This window comes from Aethalodelphis obliquidens, unplaced genomic scaffold (genome assembly GCF_003676395.1).
Source record: "Aethalodelphis obliquidens isolate GAN/ISIS:26980383/991018 unplaced genomic scaffold, ASM367639v1 scaffold100, whole genome shotgun sequence".
Classification (NCBI taxonomy): domain Eukaryota; kingdom Metazoa; phylum Chordata; class Mammalia; order Artiodactyla; family Delphinidae; genus Aethalodelphis; species Aethalodelphis obliquidens.
This window is the reverse complement of record NW_020838044.1, coordinates 918,332-929,359: the sequence shown is the minus strand read 5'-3', so window position 1 is coordinate 929,359 and position 11,028 is coordinate 918,332. Positions and strand designations below refer to the sequence as shown.

Genomic DNA, 11,028 nt, shown 5'->3' with positions numbered 1-11,028 from the left:
AACGTTACTGATATGTGGCAATGTAGCCTCACAGCCAGATGGTTCAGTAAATAGTGTCCTGAGTGAAAAGTCAACAGTATAATTGAGAGCTGACACTTTTCAAGGAGATGGAAGGAGATGGGAAAGAGAGGAGATGGAAAGAAGAGGGTAAAATTAATTGTAATGTGGAAAAGGATGATAAGATTCTTCGGAGTTAGAACTGTTTCTAAATCTGTTTTGTTTTTGGATGATTTAGGGCATATGTGTGTAAGCCCTCAGAAGACATGGGTGATAAGGTGCAAGTGTAGACTTACAGGTAATAAGGACTCGGGTGCTTGAGGCTTTTGCAGTAAAAGAATCTTCAGGCAGACTGAAGGTGAGGAGAAATTTTTAAGTCCATCCGTTTGTGATTTGTTCCTCCTCTGATTTTGTTCCCTTCCCTCTTTACTCTTTATAAAGATGTCCCTTCTGGAGAAAAATGAGAAAATCTTTCATAAGGTAATAAAACTATATCAAGGAGAGGAAAAAGTCAGTAAACAACTGAAGAATTTTGCTGTAGTTTGAAAATTTTGCTATTTCATATGTTTGTTTTCTTTAACTAGTAAAAATGTATGGCTATTGTTTTAGGGAATTCTGACCAGATTATGAGAGATGCTCCTCTCTTTGTCAGGCCTTAATAATTCACTTATTTTTCTTACAAGGCAATGAGCACAAAGATTGAGAACATCAAGAGCCATGCATTGGCCAAGATGATGTTATTCAGCAAAGTTCTTTCTATTTTTCTATGGTACTATTAACTTATAAGCAGATGGTGACTCCTGGTGAGGTATTTCCCTCCCCTTTTCAGAATTCCCAGCAGTGGAGTTCCCCTTGGTCAGGAGGGGTAGGGAGAAGGACCTGGAGAAGAAGGTTCAGTACAGTGCTGTGGACATGCCCTCAAGGTGAGAAGTGAACCGACAGCCTTATTTATCACCATGATAATTGCTCATGATGTTTTTCAACTATAGATTTGCCCACTTGGGGCACCATGGGCCATAAATATGGTTCTCTAGTCACTAATATAGACTTTCCAAGTATCAAGCATGCCTAATTTCTGAGAGAGAGAGGGGGAATTGACTGATGAGTTTTGCAGCCCACTTCATGCCTTCCCTTGTTGAGCTTGTATAAATTCTCTCTTTAAAAGCAAACAGCACAGCCTTTGGGAACACTCGTACAATCAAGCTCTTCCTTTCCCAGGTGGTTGGATAGTCATATAGCAAATGGCTAGGAGCCTCAGCCCAAAGGAACAGTATTTTCCAAGGATTTCTTGCCATAATTTACCCTTTGTCTTACTGACTGGGAACAGAGGAGTTACAAAACTCTTTAAGTAGATCCTTGTATTTGTTCCATCATGCAATCAATGCAAAGTGAAATGGGAAGGCTGATTTTTACCTGTGGTGGTGATAGCACAGGACCAGTAAAATAGTGACACCTGGCCCACAGAGCAAGGCTTCGAGGGTGCTGGTCATGGGAGCTTTACCCACAGCAGCCCAAAGACCACCATTCCCAAAGTATAAACTGTTAGTTCCTAGTTATTGATTTAATTTTTTAATTTTAACACTATGGCCTATCTTTTTTTTTTTTTTTTTTTTTTCCGGTACGCGGGCCTCTCACTGTTGTGGCTCCTCCCGTTGCGGCAGGCTCCGGACGCGCAGGCTCAGCGGCCATGGCTCACGGGCCCAGCCACTCCGCGGCATGTGGGATCTTCCTGGACAAGGGCATGAACCCGTGTCCCCTGCATCGGCAGGCGGACTCTCAACCACTGCGCCACCAGGGAAGCCCACTATGGCCTATCTTGCATTAGCTTTTCACTTAGGACCAGATACGATTGTTCAGTTTCAGATGATTCAAATTAAGATGATCTACAAAGTGAGGTAAGGCCAAGTTTACTTCAGCCTTTTAGGTCCAAAGTTTATACTCTTGACTCTCATAAAGTGTAATCCAAATGGTATATGCTCCTTCTGAGGGAAATCATTTTTTGCCAGGCAATAGAATGGTGACTTTAACTGGGGTGGGGGATGGTCTCTGTATCCTTGTTGATTGCGGCCCTTACGAGGATACTGACAGCCTTGGTTGGGTAACTTAAATGGACACATGTACATAATTGCCAATTTAATGTTAGAATGAACTGTCGAGGCTTTTCCCTGCTATGGGAGGAGTCATCTATTGCAGTGCATATTTCTTAGAGCAAAGCCAGGTATTTTTATGGAACCTCCAGGATTTCCAAAGTGAGCCAATAAGTATGTACCTCATACCAATTGCATATATAATATGTACAAAGTAATACAGATTAAGGAGGAAGTTACAAATTTAATAAACTTGTTTGGAAGAACAAAAGTAAACTAATTTTTAGTAAGGAGACATTGTAACTTCTCAAGCAGATCTTCTTAGACATAAGTTGAGTCTTCGAAAGTCATATTTTTTACATGGCCTTCTTGACGTATAATTGACATTCGATAAACTACTCATATTTAAAGTGTATAATTTGATGTGTTGACGTATCTATTTACCCATAAACACAATCAAGATGATGCGCATACCGTCACCCCTAAAAGTTTCCTGTTGCCCAGGAAATCACTTATCTGCTTCCTTGTTATCACTATAGATTAGCTTGCATTTTATAGGATTTCATATAAATGTCTGGCTTCTTTGACTCCGCATACTGGTTCCTTTGTGTTGTTATATGTGTCAATAGTCCATTCCTTTTTATTGCTGAGTAGTGTTCCATTATAGGGATATTCTACTATTTGCTTATGGACACTGACCTATTGATGAGCATTAGCACTGTTTCCAGTTTCGGCTATTACAGATAAGCCGCTATGAACATTTATGTACAAGCTGTATATGGGCATGTGTTTTTAATTTCTCTTGGGTAAATACCTAGGAGTGGCATGATTGTCCCACTTGTTCCACATCCTTGCCTTTCTGGATATTTCTCAATTTTAGCCACTCTAATAGGAGTTATGGTATCTTATTGTGGTTTTAATGTACATTTCCCTCAAGATATGCGCTTTTTTTTGCCACCAGTTTTGGTAAAAACTGTGTTTATGAGTGTATACATATGTCAAGGCTTATCAAATTATAAGCTTCATCATGGTTAAGTGTCTTTTCAGATATTTTGACCATTCTGGGGGGTTGTTTGCCTTATTTTGGAGTAGTGAGAGTTCTCTCTATATATTGTGTATGAAGGTCCTTTTTCAGGTATATCCCAATCTGGTGATTGTCTCTCCACTCTCTTAGCTATGTCTTTGAAGAGCAGTTTTTAGTTTTGATGTAGTCCAATTTATCAATTTGTTCTTTTTGAATCATAGTATTATATCTAAGAAAAATTTCTTAGCTTTTAAGATTTTCTTAAAATTTTAAGAACATTTTCTCCTGTGTTTTCTTCTAGAAATTTTGTAGTTTAAAGGCCTTGAATTTAGATCTATCATCTGTTTGGAATTAATTTCTGTGTATGGTGCAAGGTATGGATTGAAGTTCTAGCTTTTGCATATGAGTATTCAATTGTTCTGGTACCATTTGTTGAAAGGACTATTCTTTCTCTACTGAACCACCTTTGTACCTTTGTTGAAAATCAGTTGTCCATATATATGTGGGTCAATTGTTGGACCCTATTCTGTTCTGTTGATCTATTTGTGTATTTTAATGCCACACTGTCTTCATTACCATGGCTTCATAAGTCTTGAAATCAAGTACTGCAAATTATCCAAACTTGTTCTTCTTTTTCAAAGTTGTTTTGGCTATTCTAGATCCTTTGCATTTCCATATGAATTTTGGAATCAGCTTGTCAATGTCTACAGTGAAGCCTGCTGGCAATTTGATTGGGATTACATTGAATCTATAGATTAATTTGGGGAGAAATGACATCTTTCTTAAGATGTCAGAAGAGAAGGTATCTCTCTCCATTTATGAATTAAAAAAAATTTTCTTGATCATATTTTGTAGTTTCATAGCAACATGTTTGAATCTAACAAAAAGTCATAACATTGAGTAAAAATTGCAAGTTGTATAAGAATACTTATGATATGTCACCTTTCATATAAGTTTAAAAAACCCACCACAATTAGTTACCAGTATAGTATTTAAAAATAACATATAGTTTAAAATATAGTTTTAAGAAAAGCAACATTCAGATTAGTGGTGGTTGTTGGGTGGGAGGGGGTTATAATTTAGGGGGCTTTCTGGATACTTCAGCAATACTGTTACATCTTAGGCTGAGTAATGGAGACACATCATATTTTATATATACATACATATTTTTATATAGAATATTTCATTGAACTATTTGAGTCAAAACTGTAAAATAGCTGTATAATTTCTAATCTACTTAAAGCAGACAAAGGAAACATGAGAACTTAATCAGCCTGACAGAATTGAGCAAAGGGGATGTAAAAGAAACAGTGAGAATGTGTTATGTACATATCACATGAGCCTGTGTCTATAAAGCTTGTAAATGCACAGATAGGATCTCTACTGAAACCCACAGTGTTATTCCCTGGGGGCAGGGAGTATCATGGGTGGGCTGTGCATGAGGACTTTCACTTTTTAATGGAGACCTACATATTGTTTGAATTTGTACAACTAATATGTTTTACTTTTATAACCTTTAAAACCATAAAAAGCAAAGTGAGATTGTATTCTGTATGACATTTTGTCATCTTAATTGCCCTGGTCCTGGGCTTGTCTGCCTTCAGATCTATCCCTTGCCCTTGCCCTTCCCCTGCCCTGCTCTGTATTCCTAGATGTGACTCCTCCAGGTAATGTTTCCCAGGCTCTCAGGTCTGCCTGCTCCCAGGGGGAGCTGGCCAGTGGGGGCACTGGCAAGAGACTGGGGGGCAGAGGAAGAGGGAAGCCAGGGTATTTCTCCCTGTGCCTCTGCCTTTGGAAGCACCTCTGGCAGCACACACATCTAGACCCACCATTGCAAAGTTCAGAACACCAAGGGTAAAGAGAAAAGATCTTAAAAGCTTCCAAAATGGAGGAGGAAACACAGACCATCTGCAAAGGAATAAGAATCAAAATGCATCAGATTTTGCAGCTGTATCCCTAGAAAGTAGAAAAGTGATGATCTAGAGTCAAAAGCAATGCAACTGTTTACTAAACTGAAGATGAGAACAATAAATTTCCAAAGTGAAAGGAAGTTTACTTCCCGCACATTATTTCTTAGGATATATTCAAGTAAAACTAGGGAGTAAATATACCAAGAAAAAAAGGAGAACGGGATATAGGCAACAGTGGATCCAACCAGGGAAAGCAGTGTCAGGAAGTCTGAGGCTGACAGTAGGTGCAGAGAGAAGGAGTCCAGACTGGAGCAGCACCATGGAGGGCACTGCAAAGAAACTCCACAGAGAAAAGGGGTTCAGCAGAACACCTGATCCCTGATGGGCAGAAGAGGTTAAGGAAAAATGTCATTATGAAACAAAGGCAAAAAGTGCAAGAACATTAAAAGACAGAAACTTCAGGAAAAATGGAAAAGACTGAATACAAAAGAAATGTAATTATAGTGAACACCAGCTCTGCAGTGAAAAATACTGTGTAGTCACATAAATGCACTTATTTTTTGCTTTAAAATATGCTGTTTATTTTTTCTCCAATTATAAAAATAATACATTATCCAAACAGATAGTTTAGGGAGCACAAAAATCCACCCAGGAAAATGACAACAAAAGCCCCTCCATCCCACTAGCCAGAGATAAGCGCTGCTGGTGTCTGTGACAAAGGGGCATCTGAGGCCGCACGGTATGTACAGATGATACCTTTTAAGTCCGGCAGAAGACAGAAGAACTCACACTAAAAGGAAGGCTGCAGTAAGGCTCCTAAGTTTCTGCACATAGAAGGGTGGCCTTAAAGTCTCCTCCTCTTGACCATTTTTCACGCTGCAGAGCCCCACCCACCAGGGGACACAGGAAGAGCACGTCCTGGCTCCCTGGGGACAGGGCTGGCCTCTCCTTTCAGCCAGATGCCCACGTCCATGGCCACAGGGGACGATGCCCCAGGACTCCACGGGGCATAGCAGGGACCTGCAAGCAGGAACCCCAAGCCTGTGGGTGTGACTGTGCGTTCCAGAGTGGGCACCAGGAGACACGGCTGGAGTCCCAACTCTGCCGCCCAGTGCCCTTGGATCAGGCAGTCTCTTGGGCCTCAGTTTCCTCATCTATAAGACGGGAATAACGCCCACCTCATGGGTTCCTGAAGGGACTAAATAAAACATGAGAAGCAGGTCACAGCACTGGCACATCTCAAGGGTCAATAAATGTCACAGAACCCATGACTCCTTCCCATTAACCTGCTTCGTGTCAACCCTGTGGCTCTCATTTTTTAAAAAACTGTCCCTCTGAGCACTGACCAAAGCCCAGGGGGTAAAGGGGAGGTTTATCCTATCCAGAGCCAACCGGAGTCTAGATCCAGCCAGGCCTGCCAGGTGATGAGAACCTGTGAGCCAGCGGCCTGGACCCTGGACCAGAGAAGAGCAGCCCTGCGAGGGCTCTGCCAGGGCCATGTTCACACAGCAGAGCAGACAGGGCCCAACAAAGGACGGGCTTGTGTGGAGGGGCCCCATGGGGGGCACCGAGGCGACCTGGCAGACCTCGGGGGAAGGAAGCCTGTTCACAGGCCAAGCTGGAACCCTCCCTGCAAAACAATGAATCCCCCATCATTGTTTTGCCTTTAATCACATTTTTAAACACTTAACATACGAACATCTGTTCCTTGATGTTTCGTCTTTGTGCATCTGTCATCCTCAATATGAAAGTCTGGAACCTTCTGCACTAATTTTAAAGTCAGGCTGAACGTTTAGTAATGAACAAAGCTGCTTAAATTTCCCTCTAATTCTGTCTAAGTCTTCGTGAAGTTTATCATAAGTAGGGTCAGCATAAGGGAATTTCTGAATCATTCCAATCAATGATTCTAAGACCTTCATCTTTTTGCTGTCTTTCTCAGTGGCGGAACCGTGCAGGAGACATCTCCTAGCAAAAGCAAAACCTTGGTAGCACCCGATCTCAGATCCGATTTTAGCTCCATGTAACGTGCCATACTGTCTTCCTTCAATCATACCCAAACTACTTCCTTCTTCATAGCCTTACTGATACCTTTCCCCGTGAAACCTCTCATCCGCCATCACGATGGCGTCGAACATGTCCTGACTCCCGGGCCGGCAGCCGGCCCGACCCCAAACCACGCCCCTCGAGCTCCGGCACCTGGCGCTGCGGCCGCAGACCCGCGAGGCTTGGGCACGGACGCCTAAATGCACTTTTAAAATTAAACTATAGGCTGAACTCCCAGGACTTAGTATAGCTATAGAACAATGCAACTGAGAAAGAAAATATAATCAGAAGTTGAGAGGTGGGAGGCTGGGCGGTGGGGTGGTGTCTGCAAGTCTTCATCTTAGAGGATGAGATGCTGCCTATTGTGGATGGAACAAAAAAGAAAGCTGTTAGTATATACTGAAAGTTACAAGGATTTCCAAAGAAGGATTAAAAAATGGTGGTATTGGGAGGATGGGAAGGGGAAGTAGGGTGTGTGCTAGGGACTTGCTCATCTAGGTACGATGGCTGTAGTGGGTGCAACCAGTGCCCTGCCCAGACACCTGGTCCTGCCCATGGCAGCACACAGCAGCTCTGTGTCCAGTTGCCAGCTTCTGCATTTCTTTGCTCCCGGGTTTTGCCTGCCAGAACTCACTTTGCTGACAGGAGCAGCCCTAAACCAGTGATCCTGGGCTCCGTTGTCCACTGGCTCCATTTTGCCCTGGGGTCTAGCTCCAGGTGCCCACAGTGGCAGCTGGTTTGGTGATGTACCCTTTCCTGGCTGCCTTCCCCACCTCATCTTACTTCCCCATCCTGCTCTTGAATCCTTGTCTCATGGTCTACTTCTGAGGGAACCCAAACTGAGGCAGTCTGCCCCCCACAGATCTGAAAATAGCAGCAGAAGCATTTTACTCAGAGAAACAGCTGACAGACATACTGGGAGTTACCTCTACCTGGACCAGGACTGGAGGTGGGAAGGGGTGGAACTGATGCCTTCAAATAGATGTCTGTATGTGTACCTGAAAAACAATCATTTAAAACATAAAGCAAACTGGAATAATGTGACAAAAGAAACCAAAAGAAGAGAGCACGAATGTATATGGGCGGCCTGGCCTGGGCTCTAGGTCCAGATCCCTTAACTTTTTTTTTTTTTTTTTTTACATCTTTATTGGAGTATAATTGCTTTACAATGGTGTGCTAGTTTCTACTTTATAACAAAGTGAATCAGCTATATGCATACATATATCCCATATTTCCTCCCTCTTGCGTCTCCCTCCCACCCTCCCTATCCCACCCCTCTAGGTGGTCACAAAGCACCAAGCTGATCTCCCTGTGCTATGTGGCTGCTTCCCACTAGCTAGCTATTTTACATTTGGTAGTGTATATATGTCCATGCCACTCTCTCACTTCGTCCCAGCTTACCCTTCCCACTCCCCATGTCCTCAAGTCCATTCTCTACGTCTGCGTCTTTATTCCTGTCCTGCCCCTAGGTTCTTCAGAACCATTTCTTTTTTAGAAAAAATAGATTCCATATATATGTGTTAGCATACAGTATTTGTTTTTCTCTTTCTGACTTACTTCACTCTGTATGACAGACTCTAGGTCCATCCACCTTACTACAAATAACTCAGTTTCGTTTCTTTTATGGCTGAGTAATATTCCATTGTATATATGTGCCACATCTTCTTTATCCATTCGTCTGTCGATGGACACTTAGGTTGCTTCCATATCCTGGCTATTGTAAATAGAGCTGCAATGAACATTGTGGTACATGACTGTTTTTGAATTATGGTTTCCTCAGGGTATATGGCCAGTAGTGGGATTGCTGGGTTGTATGGTAGCTCTATTTGTAGTTTTTTAAGGAACCTCCATACAGTTCTCCATAGTGGCTGTATCAATTTACATTCCCACCAACAGTGCAAGAGGGTTCCCTTTTCTCCACACCCTCTCCAGCATTTATTGTTTGTAGATGTTTTGATGATGGCCATTCTGACCGGTATAAGGTGGTACCTCATTGTGGTTTTGATTTGCATTTCTCTAATGATTAGTGAGATTGAGCATCCTTTCATGTGTTTGTTGGCAATCTGTATATCTTCTTTGGAGAAATGTCTATTTAGGTCTTCTGCCCATATTTGCCGATCCCTTAACTTTGCTTGAACATGTCAGTCACTTTTGAAAGAGAGCCATAAACTGAGGTACATTATCGCATGGATCTGAACAGATGAAAAATATTCTCTGCAGATACTGAAAAAGTACAACTTTAATCATAATAATGGGGGATAAATATCCTTCCCACCTTGTTTTCACTATTGAGTAGGAAAAGACACACAGAATACATTGGTAATCACTGTAGAAATGAGACAGGATTTGTTAAACACTCAGTACTTTATGTGGTACTACTTTATGCTCTTATATAGGGCGCTACTGCATAGTTGTCATTTATAGAACATTTTGTGTCTTGGGTTTAAGTATGGATGCTTGTTGTTGGCATTTTCCCGATAGTACACCATGTCTCGAATGGAAGCTATGACTCAGGACCCCGTAGAAGCAGTTCTTGATGTCCCAAAAGACCTGCACCAAACTATTACAAGTAACCGTCATGGCCTCCATCCTCCACTGGGTGGCCGACTTCTCCCAGCTCTGTGGACTGCAGATACCCAGAGCTTCTCAGCTTTCTCCCTTTGCCTCCATCTGGAAAATCACTGGGCTGCCTCTGGCCAGATTTGAATTTCCTGCATGAACCATCATTGCCTTGTTTAGAGAAGGGAAGGTAGGGTCAGCTTGTTACCATTCCGGGAGAGAAGGTGACAAAGAAGGTCCTTTATGTGTAACATTGAAGAGAAAGGCTTGTTCTTATTTTTTTTAGACAATTTTTCAAAAATAGAAAAATTCTGTGTTTTACAAGTTCAAATTAGAAATGATTGAAAAAAAAAAACAAGCATTACTGGTCATACACAGAGTTATATTTAAATGTTCAGATATGAAAACTGTGACCATAGAAGATATTTGGGGATATTTGTTTTAATGGTGTGATGAATATTTTTTCATTTGCTTAAAATATTTTGAGAAGTGTACTCATAATTCAAGCTTGGAAGTACAAGGAGGGGTAAAATAAGTGTAAAAATAAAATAAAACAAGTAAAATGCACCACAGAATTGTTTACTCACAAAATTGAGTTTACTCTATTCTCCTTTGTTTTTTGTTTTGTTTTGTTTAAACAAGAAGTTGTTTTCCTTGATTGCACTGTGGTTGACATGTTTTAAAAGCAATACAGTTTAGGTTTCAGATTAAGACAAGCTTGCTCTGGTATATCCCTGGAATAATTAGCATCATGGGAAAAATTTAATATTACTATTAGGCAAATCAATCTGTATTTTTGGATTAATCTAAAGTATCCTTCAATTCTAGTAAACAGGGGTTTTTTTTTAATGCTAAATTCTTATTTCAATGTTATGCAACTGCATAAGTATAAATATTTGTTCGATGTACAATTGTGACATCCGTAGGGAATTTCTCAGGGGAAATAAGACTGCAAACACTTTATTGCACAGATTCTAACAAATTTGAATCAGAGGAAAATAGAAATTAGGATGGGGAGGAGAAATGGTAGGTTCTGATGTAATGATGGCCCCCCCCCCCACATGACAGTGTCCACCAGCTGCTCACCTGTTTTCCCAACTTCCTCTGATAGCAGGAACTGAGAAGTGCCAGCCTTCACCTCCTTTGCCTCTTTTTTCCTCCTTCCTCTCACCCACCACTCTTTGAGTTGTTTTTCCCTATCATTTTTTAACTTCTCAATTGTCTCTTTCCCCTTGTTTGTTAACTTATTAAAAAAATGCAAACTGGTCACCCCACAGCCTGATGCCTTCAGAGGAAAATGCTCGAGAACTGAAAAAGAAAATCAAGATAATAAAACTGGCCTTCTTAAATTGGTATAGTCCTTCAACCCTGCCTAATATTGGGATGAGCTTTTCAGCTCATTTCCCTC

General features: G+C 41.3%; 1 pseudogene; it reads right to left on the bottom strand.

Moving 5' to 3' along the window:
- Positions 1-5,688: 5,688 nt before the first annotated feature.
- On the bottom strand, positions 5,689-7,333 carry LOC113614594 (protein LTO1 homolog pseudogene; annotated as a pseudogene).
- Positions 7,334-11,028: the final 3,695 nt, after the last annotated feature.